The following is a 17,462-nucleotide window of genomic DNA, read 5'->3' as shown; positions in this document are numbered from 1 at the left end:
ATCCCAGATCCAAGGGGGATTTTTTTTTTTTTAAACTTTACTTTAACTGATATCCTTGAAAAAAAAAATCTTACTTGCTTAGTTCTAATAGGGTGGGTGGGGGGATATTGAGAGAGGAAATCTAGACCTATGATTTCATGAGTTTGGATAATTCCAGATAATAATAATAACCTCATCTATTGATTCAGATCAGTACTTATCAGGTGCATTTTCCTGTATATATCTTTCAAAAATTTTTGTCTCCATTAATATACATGCCTGAACTTTTTTATATATCTCAATGAGTTTCTAAATCACTTTGGCAATATTTTACAATGTTGTTCTCTTTACTTTTGGCCATTGCGTTCATATTTTCCTTTTGGATATTTCTTAATATTCGTTACTTGGAGCTGCTTCTATATTTCTTCCTTTCAATAGGTTTCTTTTTAAGGTTTTCTTTTCCTTCATTTTTTAATTTTTGTTTTCAGTTTCATTTTCAGTTCCAAATTCTCTCCCTTCTCACCCATTGAGAAGGCGAGAAAAAAAAATTTTTTTTGTTACTTTATTTTATTCGATACATTTTTTGCTATTTTGTAGTGATGAAAGAGAGTTGGGTTTAGTCAGTCTTTTTGGCTGAATTAATTCCTCTAATATCATGGTATTGGATGGGAGAAGTTTGAAAGCAGTATTGATTCATAAAACAGCAAAACAAAACTAATGGTTTGGAAAATAAGGTTGAAAACAAAAGCTTAATATGAGACCCAAGAAATCTGTATCACTTCAATAGCTTTTATAATTGATACTAGAAAAGAGGAAAGAAATGTACAGTGGGATAGTTAATGGATTTTTTTTTAATGATTTCTTCTTATAAATAATGATGAAAAAACCTCATTATATTTGGACTTTAACAGTTAATATTTAAGACTGGATGTTGTCACATTCAAGGATATGGAAGATGAAGTTGGGATACTGACAAACTCTATATATTTTTATATATATATATATATATATATATATATATATAAATTGAAAAGAAATACAAGAGAGAGAACAGTATTAAAATGGAAGAAATCATAAATGTTTTTATTCTCAAAACAATTTTGAACATGACATATTGATTACATGAATCCTACAGTAGAACTTCCTCAATGAACTTCAAGGTCACTTAAAAAACCCTGCCTAATAATATTAGACATTGCTAGACTACACTGTTGTGGTAAATGTCATTGTCCTTTTAGTCCCCTAGTTTCTAGATGAGATTTGAACCCAAGTTTTCCTGCCTCCAGGTCTAACCAACTATGACATCAGACCATCTCCTGAAAGCACATATTCAGTATCAGTAGCCTGGCATTGTAGATAGGGCACTGGACTTGGATATACTTCTGCATATGCTCACTGATAAGCCCTTTGACCTCTGAGTTAATTTCCTTATCTACAGAATGGGTTGTGTATTACCTACCTTATAAGGAAGTTGAGGCTAAGAAATGGAGTGATAGTAAACTAGTAAGCACCAAAAGCTAAATTTGAACTTATTTATTCTGGTAACCCGCGTCACACACTTGGTTTGCTTAGTGAATAAAAGGTGAAGTCAAAAGACCATTTGTAGTTAATAATAAGTGCCTTGGATCAGAGAAAGAAAGGGAAAATGCATAAATGTCAGAGAGAAGCCATGATTTCTGGCTGCTCTTTGAAGAAGGTGACTGGACAGAGAGATTTAAAGAAGGGAGAGAGGGAAGAAGAGAGGGGGAAAAAGGAAAAGAGGAAAGGTGAGGAAGGGTATTTTATTTAAGTCTCTTCTAAGATGAATAAAGATATGATTATGGTGATCATGATTAAAAAGAAGGAAAAATTGTTTTTATGTTAACTTTCTTAGGTACAAGGCACATGACATGACTATTTGTATCAGTAAAGCCTTTTAAAATTATCTTTTTGATAATCTCATGGCTGCATATTAACTCGTAGTTTGGCAACATTTCTTTTTCTCTTTATTTCTCTCCTGTGATGATTATTTGTGTTAATTCATTGTTACAGAATATAGAATTGGAAGCAATATTCCAAAAGGATATTTTAATTTAATTCCTCTATTTTATAAATGAGAAACTTGAACCTCAGTTAAAGTGTCTTATGTGAGGCTATGCAAGTTATAAATAGCAGAGCCAAAATCCAAAACCAGTTCCATTAAGTCTTTGTCAGTCCTTTTTTCACTGTACTCTGTTGTTACCACCATTTTGAAGGCTCCCTTGTACCTTGTTGTAGTTTAAGTGAACTAATGTGCCATTTTTGATATTTAGGAATAGATCTTACTATGTGACTCATCTCTTTTTCAGTCAGATGCAACTACTTTCATTTATTATAATGATTATATGATTGAGTTTCTGTAGTAGCGTGTTAGATTGCTAATTGTTAGATTGAGTTTGCACATTGAGTACCACCGTTAAAATAGTATGAGTTTGTTGTTGTTGTTTTTTTTTTTCTTTTTTGCTGAGGCAATTGGGGTTAAATGACTTGCCCAGGGTCACACAGCTAGGAAGAATGTTAAGTGCTTGATGCCAGATTTGAACTTAGGTCCTCCTGACTTCAGGGCTGGTGCTCTGTCCACTTTACCATCTAGCTGCCCCTAGTATAAGTTATCTTGAAACTAGTTCATATCCTTCTTTGCCTCCCAAGTGGACACTGGAGTCTACATAATCTTTGGTCACAGTCTTTTGGTATTGAATCACTGGATAATGTGTAACTCAGTCTATTCCAATGTTGTGACCTAAATAAGCCATTTCTACTTTAAAACCCAATAAAATTCACATTTCATGGGTCTATACTTGATAACTATGATCACATGCATGCTACAGTGAAACTTTCAATTTAGACTTGATTAAGAATCCTTAAGAAAGAACCAAGACAGCAAAATTGAGGCAGCAACCTAGCTGAATTCTCCCAACATTCCCTTCCAAACAAATCTAATAACTTTTCAAATAAAATTTTTGTTGCAATAGGGCCCACAAAGGACAGAGTGAGACAGTTTTCCAGCCTACTTCAATTTAGGGGGTGGGCGGGAGAAATCTATGACACAAAGGTAAACTCCCTACTTTCCTCTTCTTTCCTTCTTACTCTCTGGGGTAACAGCTGTATAATCTGTGGTTCTTGGAGATGGTCACATTATAGGGTGGTGGCAGCAACTTTCAACTCAGAGGCAGTAAGAAAGTCTGACAACTGGTCAGAAAAAGATTACCAGAGATACTTTGCTGGCACTGAATGAAGCTGACTCTGATGGGTAGTTCTTTTGGCATAAGCAGTTTTGGCTTGCATTTCCAGGGTGGAAAGGAACACGTGACTGGTCACAAAATAATAGGAGCCCTGGTCACAGTTTTAAGGCAAAGGAAAGCACTAGCGCTTTGGACCAGAGGAGAGCAGGGTCCCTGGTCATAATTCCAGGGCTAAGAGAAGCAAAAGCATCAGCAGTTAAGGTTGTAGGAAAGCAGGGCCCTTCCCTGTGTAAGAACCAAGGCTCAGACAAAGAGAACAGTCTTCACACCTTTTCTCTGGAACATACCAACTTGGAAGCATCAAAAACTTGCAAACCTAGCTTTAAAAGAACTTGACAGTAAAAAAAAGTACTAAGTAGCAGAGAACTCAGAAGACAACATGAAAACAGCTACAAGCAAAATCTCAAAAATTAGATCCAAGCTCAATAAGAAATCTTGGAAGTTATAAAAGGAGATAAGACTAGTGGAGGAACAATTGGGAAAAGAAATGAAAATGATACAAGGAAATTATGAAAAGAGAATTAACATCTTGATAAAAGAAGCACAAAAAAATACAAAAGAAACTATCACCTGAAAAAATAGAATTGACTTAATGGTAAAAAAGGCACAAACATTCCCTATAAAGGGAACCACCGCCACCCTCCCACCCCCCCAGCAAAAATGCCTCCTTTAAAAGCAGTCTAGGCCATATGGAAAAGGAGGTACAAAAATTCACTAAAGGAGAGAGTTCCTTAAAAAGTAAAATTGGCCAAATAGAAAAACAGGTACAAAAGCTCATAAAAAAAATAATTCCTTAAAAATTAGAATTGGGCACGTAAGTATAAGCTAATGGCTTTGTGAGACATTGAGAAATAATGAAAGAAAAAAATGAGAAATAATGAAAGAAAAAAATAGAAAAAACTAGAAAACAGATTGAGGAGAGATGATTTATGAAAGCTTTTTATTTACAAAACATATGCATGGGTAATTTTTCAACATTGACCCTTGCACAGCCTTCTGTTCCAAATTATCCCCTTCTTCCTCCCTACTCCCTCCCCTAGATGGGAAGATATGTATACATATTTATACGGTTATCTTGCTGTACAAGAAAAATTGAATCAAGAAGAAAAAAAAACCTGAGAAAGAAAACAAATGCAAGCAAACAAAAGATAGCATATTTCAAGAAATTATAAAGAAAAACTGCACCATTATCTCAGATTGAGAGGATAAAATAGAAATTTAAAGAATCCACCAATCACTTCTTGAAAGAGATCCCCAAATGAAAATTCCCAGCAATACCTTAATCAAGTAAGTACCAGAGTTCCCAGGTCAAGGAGAAAATATTACACACAGCCAGAAAGAAACAATTCAAATATCATGGGACCATAGCCATAATCACATAAGATTTAGCAGCTTTCACATTAAAAGTGGATTTGGATTATGGTGTTCCAGAAGGGAAAGGAGCTAGGATTATAACCATGCAAAATTGAGGATAATTTTTCTTTCTTTCTTTTTGTCCCCCCCCCCCCCCCCCAACACTTTATTTATTTATTTATTTTAATAGCTTTTTATTTACAAGTTATATGTATGGGTAGTTTTATAGCATTGACAATTGCCAAACCCTTTGTTCCAATTTTTCCCTCCTTCCCCCCCCACCTCCTCTCCTAGATGGCAGGATGACCAGTAGATGTTAAATATATTAAAGTATAAATTAAATACACAATAAGTATACATGACCAAACCGTTATTTTGCTGTACAAAAAGAATTGAACTTTGAAATATTGTACAATTAGTCTGTGAAGGAAATCCAAAATGCAGGCAGGCAAAAATATAGGGATTGGGAATTCAATGTAATGGTTCTTAGTAATCTCCCAGAGTTCTTTCGCTGGGTGTAGCTGGTTCAGTTCATTACTGCTCCATTGGAATTGATTTGGTTCATCTCATTGCTGAGGATGGCCAGGTCCATCAGAATTGGTCATCATATAGTATTGTTATTAAAGTATATAATGATCTCCTGCCCCCTGCTCGTTTCACTCAGCATCAGTTCGTGTAAGTCTCTCTAGGTCTTTCTGAAATCAGAGGATAATTTTTCAAGGGAAAAAATGATTATTTAATAAAATAGAGGACTTTCATGTATTCCTGATGAAAAAAACCAAAGCTGAATAGAAAATTTGACTTTAAAAAAAAGTAAATCTGAAAGATTAATTCCTATATAGGAAAATGACATATAACTAAGGACAGTTAAGAGGATATATCAACACAAGTATGACACTGTTATGTTAGGATGATTCTTCCCTGCTGGCTCTTAACTGAAGAAATACATAGATAATTTTGAATGTGGAGAATCTTCAAAGAAGTATTTTTCTGAAAAAAGAATGGCAGATTTGCAACACAGATTTGGAATTTAGGAATGCAGAAGTGGAACACATTCATACCAGAAAGACAAAAAGCATGGCACAACTAATTCTCATTCAGAACTCCTGTCTAGGCAGCTGGGTGATGCAGTAGGTAGAGTGTTGGGCCTCCCAGTCAGGAATCCTATGTCAGCCCCAAGAAGGAAACTTACTAGTGTGATCCTGCTCATAGCCATGCTTTCATCTAAAAACATTGGATGAACATTGTCAACATGACACAGATCTGCGAGTGTTAGTTGCTATGTTGGGTAGCAAAAGAATTGTCCTTCATCAAGCTCATGTCACTGTGATACATTGGAAAGAGCACTGAAAAGTGAAGCCCCACTCTTCCATTTTCTAGGGATGTAATGGGCAAATCAGCCTCTGAAGCTCAGATAGCTTATGTTACCTACCTCCTGAAGGGTGGCAAGAAAAGCAATTTGTAAAGAGTAAAGTACTATAAAACGTAAAATAACATAGGAAATGATGAAGTTTTGCATTTTGGGAGGGGGGAAAAATCACCTTTCCTAGGTGAAAGATGGGGGTAGATACTTAAAGTAAAAAGCCTTGAGGGCTTCAGATGACTGTTAGCCCATTATGAGGCAGCAGTGTGACAGGGCTGCCCCCCAAAAAGCTAATGTAATTTCAGCCCACATAATAGAACTATAGTGTCCAGATCACAAGACATAATAGTCCCACTGTACCTTGCCTGTTCTGACGATGTATGGGTTTTTGTGTTGGATTCTTGGCACTATAAGAGGGCCATTCACAAACTAGAGCAATACAAAAGAAGTCAGCTAGATTGGGAAACTGCCTGGAAACCTTGTAGTATGGGGAAACATTATTCCACTTAGAGAAACATGGAGGTGACATGATAATTTTTTTAATATTTGAAAATCTGTCATGGCTCTGGGATCCTTTTTTCTTTTTTTTGTGATCTTGTTGGCTTGCGTAGGTTTAATGAACATTTCTGTATAGATGACTTCCAAATTTATATAATGTCACACTTATCTCCTGAACTCCAATTCTCCATCACCAATGTCCTTGAAATTGCTATCCTTTAAGTACTCAAATTCAGCATGTCCAAAATGGAGCTAACTCATTTTTTCTTTCCAAACCTGCCACTCTTCCTAATTCGCCTGTTTGGCTCATAACCTTGGAATCATCCTGGACTCATTCTTTCTCATCCATCGTAGACTGTCATATTCCAGGTGTTCTCAGTTGTACCTTTTAACATCTCTTTTGTAGGTCTCTTTTTCCTAGCTTCTATTCCTCTTCTGTCATCACTTGTTACCCAGACTTTTAACTATAGTTACATATTATTATAATAATTTTCATGTTAGTCTCCTTGCCTTAGGTTTCTACCTTTCTGTAAATCTATCCACCATTAAAATGACACAGTGGTTTTCTTAAAGCATAGATAAAATTGCATTACTCTTTCAGCTCAGGCAAATTCTATCTAGGGACTTTCTATTATTTCTAGGATCAAACATAAACTCTTGTTTACAAAGCCCTTTATAAAGCTGGCTCCAACTTACCTTTCCTGCGTTATTATCCATTTCCCTTTATGGTCTTTATGCTTCAGCTAAACTGGTCGTCTTATTCCACAGCACAGTATTCCATCTGTGCCTTTGTATGAACATCCCCTGTGCTTGGAATATGCCCCCTACTCATTTCCCTAGAATCCCTAATTTGCTTCAAAGCTTAAGACTTTCTGATTGCCCTTCCTCACCCTAAATTTATTCCCGTGATAGAAAATAAGTTGAAGGCATGGAGTTTGTTTTGCCTACCGTTGGTAATAAGTGCTTGTTGATTGGAAAAAGATTGGCCTGGAGGCAGAGCTAGGACCCATTGGTTGTTGTTTGTCCTTTGTCTTCAAAGAGGACCAAGACATCAGGAAGGTGGTGCCTTGACATGCAGATGAATTGGTTTGAAATGAGAGTTGTCTAAGATTACCAGCCCCACTTTCTCCTTTGGAATCATATGGATCCAGTAGCAAGGACCTGTTGGAAGAAATTAGCAAGAAACAGATTTCAATTCAGCATAAGAAAAAAACTTCCTAACAATTAAAGATGTATAAAAATCAAATGGCTGGCTTATTGATTTCCTGTCAGTGGAAGTGTTCACATAAAACCTTCTAAGTCTCTTTTAAGGATGTTGCGAAAGATTCTTGCTTTAGATAGCAAGATTTAGATCAGAAATATCAGAGACACTGTAATCTGCACATTTGGGCCGTGAAATTGGCAAATGTTTGATAAAATAAATAACAGTTTGGTACAATATAGATAATGTTAATTTGTGGGTTTTTAAGTCAGTTTATAAAACCTTGCAGAGATCCCTTTTAAATTTGAGTTTGGTATTATCGGTCTAGATGGCCTGCAGTCTCTTAGCAAATATTTCTGTGGCTCATGCACATTTCAGTTCCTTTTGGAAAGTGATTGATCCAATAAAAGTTTCATGTTAGCATTTATTAGAGACTGTCTTACATAGTGATGCTGAATGTGCATGAAACATAAATCTACAAGAGACTAAGAAAATGCAATACATATTCTTTGTTTAGCACATCATCCTTTGCCAATTTCCTAAGTGAGAGAAAGGTATGGTCATGTAAAAGCAAAGCAAGCCCTTTAAGTTTCCAGGATTCCCATTTTTTCATATTGAACTTGTAGGACAAGCTTGTAAGGAAGGACAGGCATTCTGTGTTTATAAAACCAAAAGTAATTAAGATAATTGGTACTTTAATGGCTACTTAGACCAGGATAGCAGTCTTATTTGCTCTATGATATCACAGTTACTTTTCCAGACCTTCTCATCTTAGCATTAGCATCCACCTCTGAACAGCTGCTTTCTAATGGGCTAGATCAAGGGATAGGAATCAAATATGCTGCTGAAAGAAATGGGAAACCTTTACTGGCCAACAGAAGGGCCAGGAAAAGCAAGAGGGCTTCATGGCAGTATGTTGAGAGATCTAGGAAGGAATGTCTCCTCTCCTGATACTTATATCTGTATTTTTTTTTTTTAACAGTGGAATTCTGCACCCTCTTTTTGGAACTTCTTAAAGACTAAGTTACCCACCCAGAAATTAGTAATTTAGGTGACCTGGTAGGATTCTATTTCCTCCATTCCCTCTCTTCTTCCTTCCATGCCCTCCCTCTCTCCTCCCTCCCTGCGGGGGCCCCCCACCCCCTATCATTTCTTCTTAGGTGATCCAGATTCTGTGCCTCTTTAATTTGAATCAGAAATAAATGGTCTGGGGAATATTGGAGGGGAAAAAAAGAACCATTGTTGGCAATGTAATAATCTTAACAAAATTAACAGATCTGAGAATTTTTAGAAACATTTATCTCAATGAATAAATCTCAAATACATTTATTTTAAGAGTTGGCTTACATGATATAGTTCTTTTGTCTGTATTGAGGCCTTTACATATATTAAAAAATGTAAAGCTGTTTTGTTATCAAGGTTAGTAATAGACTTATGCCCTTAGTCTTGATAATCTTGGGGGTGTGTGTATGTGTATACATGCATATATATTTTTTAATTGCATGGAAAGATGTGACAAGAATAAGTAATAAGAAATATGAATCTATCTTTTCATACTTTTTAAAGTCTTTTCATTTCAGACACAGACAGTTGAGAAATTATAAAAAAATTTTAAAGAATATTGAAATGCTCTTTAAAAATAATTTTTTTCTTTGTCAGATTAATAACTTTTTTTTAAAAATTAAAGCTTTTTATTGACAAAACATTCATGAGTAATTTTTCAACATTGACCCTTGCAAAAACTTCTATTCCAACTTTTCTCCTCATTCGTTCCACCCCTTCCCTTGGATAACAGGTAGTCCCATACATGTTAAATATGTTGTATTAATACCCTTTTCCACACTAACATGGTTTCTTTATGTTTCCATTGCATTTAATCCTGTAATCAGAAGTTTTACCTTTGAGACCTACAACCTTTAAAATCTATCAGCTTCTAAGTATTCAGTGACCATCTCCTTAAAAATGATTCCCAGAGATTTTATATATACATATGTATAATAAATGTATTTACACATATATAAATTTACACATATATATGTTATATTTAAAATGTTATATAAATATACATGTATATATGTAGCCCTCATCTATCTCCTGAGTGCAAGTCCCCTTTTTTCCCACTAGACATTTTAAAACTCATGTATGTTAACCACCTCAAGTACTCAAACTTTGCAAAACAGAACTGATGGCCTTTTTCTTCCAACTTCACACTTCTAACTGACGTGACTATTTCTATTGAGGGTACCACCTTAATTTTCTGTCATTCAGGCTTTTGCTACCTTGGAGTCAAGTTTTCCTCCTTCATCTTCTTATCCCCATGCCCTGGGAATTCCTAAATCTTTTCAGTTCTACTGCTACAACATTCATCACATCCATCCCTTGCCCTCTTCACATGCTCGTTACTGCAATAGCCTGTTGGTACTCTCCCTGCCTCAAGTCACTCCTCACTCCAATTCATCCTTCACTCAGCTGCCAAAGTGATTTTCTTGAATTGTAGATCAATTCTGTTCCTCTCCTATCCAGGAAACTCCAGTTTTGTTTTGTTTTTAATTTATTGATTGATTGAAAAATCTAGAAAAAAATTGTTGGCTTAATAGGTATGTAGTAAGGGCTGTGCTTTGTCTTATGACTGAGCTAACTTTAGTCTGCAAAACTAATCCCTCAAACCAACATTCTTGAGCAATGAAAGCTTACTAACATTTGTGAGCACCTTGCAGCCAGACCTTTTTAAGTTGGAATCATGTCCTGCCTTCTTGGAATTAAACACGTGCGCTGCGATCATCCTCACTTGATGTCGGGTTGAAATATCGTTGGATCTTGTTATGTAAGTCTGTTCTTTTAATGGCGTCACCCAGGCTCCCGCCCTGCTGATAAACCACCCCCAAATAAAAACCTACCTTATGCCATTGTAATCGCTGGAGATGCCACGATATGAGGCCAAAAAGAAAGAAAACATGAGTGATTGGTTGGTGTGATTCAGTAAGTGGCATGCTTCTTTATCATAACCTGTAGAAATTCTTCTGGGTGGATAATTGAATGTTTTTGTTTGTTTTTAAAGATGAAACATATATCAGAATTTCTTTTAAAAATCATTTTGTTAATTTTAATACACTGATCCATTTTCAGTGTATTTATCATTGACTTATGTGGAATTCTCCTCACAACTTCAGCTACCTATTATTTTCTCCTCCTTCCTTATACTTTTGTTATTTTGAGGCTTTCCTTTTTCTTCTACACAGGATGAAAACATTAAATTGAAATTGAGAATGCCTGATTCAGAGCTGGGAAAAATATATATATATAGATTGTGTTCTGTGAAGTCTTGTAGGCTTATGTATTGGGAAGCTTGATTATAGATCAAAGAACATCATTTAAATGTAACTTCATCATAAACATAGAGGCATAGCTAAATAACTAAAAAATGCTATTTAAGAAATAGAAATTTAAGAAATTTTGAAATTTATCATCATTATTCAAACAATTGGTTTTGGACAGAATTAATTATAGTTAAGTAAACATTTAATATAAGAATATTACAGAAATTACTCAATTAGCATGCCCAGTGATGTTGAAGCACTGGGAGCAAAGATTGAGTAATAAAGAGTGAAAATTAATTTTTTTATTTAAGCTAAGAAAAGTTTAAGACTAAAATTATGATGATAACTAAAGTTATTCTAAGCACTTGCAGAGTCTTATTGTTATTCTTAAGCATCCTGTATTTAGATAATTTTTGGATGAATTGACAGTGATGTAGCAAATCCAGATTCTGTTTAATTTTGATACATGTACAGAACAGATTTTCTACATCCAGCACACATTTAAGCCATCATCAGAAGATGATGAGATGGATGAAATGAAATATGATGGAACATGCTCTGGACTTTGGAAGCAGAAGGTCCAAGTTTGAGACCTGGTTATATGAACTTGGACAAATCACTTTGATCAAGCTTAGCTTTAGTTTCTACATTTGTAAAATGGGAATAATGTCTTAGTTTCTTTGTAAAAGTGTTTTGAGGATTAATCCATGTGGTAATATTAAAGGATTATATATACATAAAATTGTTCATTAGGCATTTTGAGAACCTGCTCTAATAGTACTTTGGCTTCCTTGTAATATAAAACAAACCCAAATGGTTTTAGGGTATTACTTACACTAAGAAATGTGGAATAGGTTTGAGAATCCTCTCTGTATGTTTCTGTCATGATGCAACAACTCCTGGAATTCAACAGACTAGGTCTTAAAATAGACACTTTGTGTTAGCTGTAATCTGCCAGGTCTTTCCTGAGGAAATGGGAATAGAATAATCTGGATGTGTCCAAAAGTTTATTTGGGTAGCTTTTAGCTACCCAATGCTTTCCCACTGTGCTCCACCATTTCTCCTCAACCCCCCCCCCAAAAAAACAAAACAAAACAAAACAAAACAAAAAAACAAAACCACATATCCTAGACTAAAACTAGTTTTTGTGTACAAGGCAGTTAGAACATGACTTATAGTTTTTCAAGCTGAAATGCATCTTAGAACTCCTTTTTAACTCAACCCTCTCATTATACAGAAGACAAAACTGATGCTTTGAGGCAGTAGGGTCAGGTCCCTTTCCTCTCAAGCCTGTACTCTTTAGGCAGGGAATGGTTTTGTGCAGAGATTTGCTGGCTGAGACTTAACATCTCTATTTAAAATTATTTTAGTTATTAAGTATGTTACCATTGAAAGACTAGAATACTCTGATCAATGCCAGGACCAGCTATGATTGCTTGGTCTGATGGTAAAACATCGTATTCTCTACCTTTTACAAAGAGATGATGGCTTCAAGATATATAATAAAGTGTGCATCTTGAGAACTAGCCGATGTGAGACTTGATTTTGTTTGGCTATGCACGTATGTATGGGTATATGTATGTATGTACGTGTAGACTGAATAATCCAAATCACTTTTGTTCCAGGGAAGATTCAAAATCTGTGAACAATAGTTCGGTTTTCTTTTCTTTCTTTATCTTTTTTTAATATACTAACAGCTTTTTATTTTTAAAAATACATGTAAAGATAGTTTTCACCATTCATCCACAAAACCTTGTGTCCATATTTTCCTTTCTCCTCTCCTCTTCCCTTTCCCTAGACAGCAGGTAATCCAATATAACTTAAAAATGTGCAGTTCTTCTAAACATATTTCCACATTTATCATGGTCAACAAGAAAATTCAGTTCATAAACAAAAAATAATGAGAGAGAAAAAATAAGCAAACAACAACAACAAAAGATGAAAATAACTATATTTTGATCCACAGTCAATCCCTATGGTTCTTTATGGGTGCAGATGGCTCTCTCTGTCATAAGTCTTTTGGAATTGCCTTGAATCATTTCATTGTTGAAAAGAACTAAGTCCATTCGCAGTTCATCATCACATAATCTTGTTGCTATGTACAATGTTCTCTTGATTCTACTTAACTTCACTTGGCATCAGTTAATTAAAATCTCTTCAGGCTTTTCTGATCATTATGCTCATTATTTCTTATAGAACAATAATACATTACATTCATTTCCTGTAAGTTATTCAACTATTCCCCAACTGATAGGCATCCACTAAGTTTACAATTCCTTGCAACTATAACAAGGGTTGCTACAAACATTTTAGAACATTGGGGTCCTTTTCCATGTTTTATGATCTCTTTTGATGCAGGCCCAATAGAGATACTGCTTGATCCAACCTGGCCACAAAGAATTAGCCAATGAATGAAGAGGTTGTGGTGGAATCATATAACTCTCTGCATTAAGTAACAAGGCTTGAAAATTATATCATCTGGGGCAGCTTGGTGGTGCAGTGGATAGAGCAGTAATGTATTGGTGTCCCAGTTTTTCTACATCCCCTCCAACATTTATCTTGTCCACCTGATGTAATCCCTCCTTCCTCTCCCCCTCCCGAGGCAATTGGGGTTTAGTGGCTTGCCCAAGGTCACACAGATAAGAAGTGTTGAGTGTCTGAGACCACATTTGAACTCAGGTCCTCCTGATTTCAGGGCTGGTGCTCTAATTCTTTGTGGCCACTTTAAGCTTGTTTTTTTGGTGACAAAAAGATTGCTTCTCATATCTCAACTATTTTTAGTGTAGATATTAAACAGACTATCTATAGACAATCTAGAATGCATTCAAATCTGAACCAGCCCAACCCTGGGAATCATCCACATTCAGACATAGACACAAAAGAGAAACCTGACAAAAAATCAGTTGCTTTAGTCTACAATGAGAATATACACTCAGTAATTAGAATAAAAGGTGAACGTTAGACCTTAATTTATATATACATTGCTTATTTGATTTTTGATCCCATGTCTGACTTGTATAGTTATATAGAGCACTCTGGAAATTACGGCTTAAATTTTTTTTTATTTTGTGAAGAAGCAATGTGGAGTAGTGGTTAGAATGTAAGTCAGTCACTTCTGGGTTTGCATCCTGCCTCAAGCATTTTTTCAGCTATATAATTCTTGGCAAGTCCCTGGAATCCCAGTTCCATTATCTGTGAAAAGGGAAAATAGGATCTGCCTCACAGTTTTTCTAGGACATTTCAAATACCAAATGACAAAAAGTACTTCTTTTTTTCCCCTAAAACCCTGTCCCTCTTACAAACTGTACTGCCATTCTTTTCATCTCTCTTGTTCATATCCTTGGTATTTTCATTGACTTAACGACTCTTCTTTATCCTATCTTTCCATTTAGTTGCCAGATCTTGCCAGTTGTCCTACCACCATACCTCTCATATCTGACCACTTTTTATATAGCTCTCTCTTTAATTCAGGCTGTCGTCAACTCTTGCCTAGATTTTTCAGTGGCTTCCTCATATGTCCCTCTGCCTTATATTCTTCACACTCCAATCTATTCTCCACATTCTTGAAATAATTTTCATTACATTTCTTAAAATTCGGAAGCCATGTCACTCCCCTGGTCAGTAAATTCTACTGACTTCTATTGCCTCTAGGATTTACACAAAAATAAAAACAAATTTTAAAGTCCTTAACCTAACAACTACCTTTTTCATGGAACCTCTACTGATCCTCTCAACTGCTCATTTCCTCTTTATGAAACTGTCTTTTATTTAACTTTTAGTTTTGGGGGGCTTTTCTTGGCAAAGATACTGGAGTAGTTTGCCACTTTCTTCTCCACTTCCTTTTATAAATGAGAAAATTGAGACAAACAAGGTGAAGTGATTTGCTTAGGTTCACACTGTGTGTGTGTGTGTGTGTGTGTGTGTGTGTGTGTGTGTGTGTGTGTGTATTTATATATGTATGTATGAATGAATGAATGAATCTAAGGTCAGATTTGAACTGTCTTCCTGACTCCAGGTTTATTCTATATACTGAGCCTTCTAGTTGCCTTTTATTTAATTACTTTGTGTTTATTTATATTCTCTTCTTATTTATTCTATGTAGTGAAATTGTCTCCTCCATCCTCTCTCTCCCTGCAATCCTTCCCTTTCCCCTAACTTTCTTATTACTTATCCTTCTAGTCTTCAAGACCCACATCTTTCAGTATCATTCTTAATCTTGTGTTCCCACTCTATGCCTACCCCCATATCTATTGTCAAATCCTATTGATTCTACTTTTGTAACATGTTCTCTATGTGTTCTCTTTTCTTCTCTTGACACTGCTAGCAGACTGGTGCAGGCTCTAATCATTTTATACCTGCTTTGGTTGATCTTCTTCCTGTTTTAAATGTTTTCCTGTCTACTTACCTGTTGCATTGATCTTCCTAAAATGTGGGCCTGATCATGTTACCATTATCCTTCTCCCCCCTTCTTCATTAAACTCCAATAACTCCCTAACCTCCTCCAGGGTCAACTATTTTCTCTGGTTAACTCCTATGCCTGGAATTCCCTTTTTCCTTCCTGCTGCATTCTCTATTTCCATTTTCTGCGTGCACGCGCACACACACAATCCTTTCCCAGGTATAGATACTCAACTTTCTGTTCCCATTCAGTATTCTCCAGAGGCCTGCCATATTTAAATTTTCTAAAGTTAGCAAGCAAACAACAATCTATGGTTAGATTTATCTAGGACTTAGAGAAGTAAATCGAAATGCCTTGCTATTATAATTTTATTTTCTATTTCCTTTTGTAACTCATTTAATTTTTCTTTTAAAAATCCCAGTGCCATTTGGCATAGTCAGTAGAGTACTGGATGGTTCACTTAACTTCTCTGGGTCTCTATAAAATCCCAGAGAGTAGTTATAAAGATCAAATGAGATGATTACTCTGTAGACCTTTAAATGCTTAGAAATTCCATCTGTGATTATTTTTAATTATTATCATATTACACATGTGTTGTCAAAGGGCAACAGTAGATTACATGTGTCAAACTCTTCCTCTTCTTCCAGAGTCCTTGAGTCATTATGTTAGGCCAGATATTTCTGATTCTTTTGTGGTAATCTCTTGGCAATTCTGTACCCACATTAAAGATATATTTGTGAGAGTGAATTAAAGGGAAAAGGGAATTTGAATACTGATCTCCCCATATTTAAATATTGATCAGCTACTCTCATCCTTTTCAGTGAATTACACTAGAACCTCAGTACTTTTACATTGTTGTTTTCCACCGTGAAACTTATCTTTCTTGACTGAGGAATATTTTTAAGAAATGTTGAAATGTGTCTCATTTGTCAGCTGAATCTTTAATGAAAATAGGATTTTGAAGAGTTAGGTTGTCTTCTCTATACCTTCTAGAGATTGCTGCTGCATTAACAAGTTTTGGGTGTTTGTTTGTTTTTTAATTGTTCATTCCTACTTCAGTTCACCACCCTTTGAAACCATCTGCTGCCTTTCATATTAGGTACTCTCACAATCTTGACTAGCTTAGCTCTGACCTGACTTGAGCTGAACATGGGCCAAGCTGCTCTCTCTATACTGGTCAGAGTCCAAAGACTGTATTTTAAACTTTTATATTTCTAATTTTGATTTGCTTGGATTGTACCTTCCATTTGTTACTGCCAGACTGTCTTCTTACCTCTAGTTTTGTTGTACTCAAAACTCTGTTCTTTATGAAATCAGTTTTTAGAATATTCCCCAGTGTGTACATGCACATTTGTTTTTACAATGTCTTGTATAAAAATTATCATAAAAGAGATTTTTTAAAGTATCTACAAACTATCAGTGCTGCTAGGTTAACAAACTAGTTGTTTTTGTCAATGTTATTGACATTGTCGGTGCTGCTATTTCAGGCTGGCTCCTTAAAATACCTTGTGGGTCACAAACTGGTTTATATTTGGCTCCATTATTGCCATTTACTGTACTTCTAAACATTGTAATCATGAAAGCATTATTACGGGTAGACTAAGGTCCTATAATTTTTTCTTTTTTTAACATAAAGGTTTTGTGAATTCAGAGTGATTGAAAAACTCTAGTCTGTACCCAATAACTGTGCATCTGATGCTGCCCTGATTGGTCTTGTATGGTTGTCTAGTTTATGCACATGGCTGGATCCACTGGTCTTTTCCCAAACTGTTGCTTGCTAGCTCCTTTCATCTTAGACTAATATATTCTCACCCACATAGGGTCATTTGGTCACAATAACAACTTTCATTTACATAGTGCTTTCATAAGATTTGCAAAAATGGTTTCCTCACTACAATCCTTTGGTTAGGTAATCCATTAAATATTTGTTGATTGAATTTTAAATCAAATGTACCTTGTAGATCTAAAAAAAAATAAAATTAAGGCAGCTTTAAAGTTCATTTTTAAAACAGAAATAAAACTGGGGATCTTTGATAATAAGCATGTGATCAGATTTTCCAGATTAATTTGAACAAGAAATATATACTTACTG

The 17,462-nt window shown here is 35.3% G+C and overlaps 1 protein-coding gene across 1 annotated transcript in view; it reads left to right on the top strand.

Annotated features, from left to right (window-relative positions):
• The window catches only part of CDK17 (cyclin dependent kinase 17), a 144,857-nt gene that overhangs the window by 60,758 nt on the left and 66,637 nt on the right, over positions 1-17,462 (top strand). The gene's annotated exons all lie outside the window — the stretch shown is intronic.

Source organism: Antechinus flavipes, chromosome 5 (genome assembly GCF_016432865.1).
Source record: "Antechinus flavipes isolate AdamAnt ecotype Samford, QLD, Australia chromosome 5, AdamAnt_v2, whole genome shotgun sequence".
NCBI classification, from domain to species: Eukaryota; Metazoa; Chordata; class Mammalia; order Dasyuromorphia; family Dasyuridae; genus Antechinus; species Antechinus flavipes.
The sequence above is the reverse complement of the archived record's forward strand: the minus strand, read 5'-3'. Positions and strand labels throughout refer to the sequence as shown.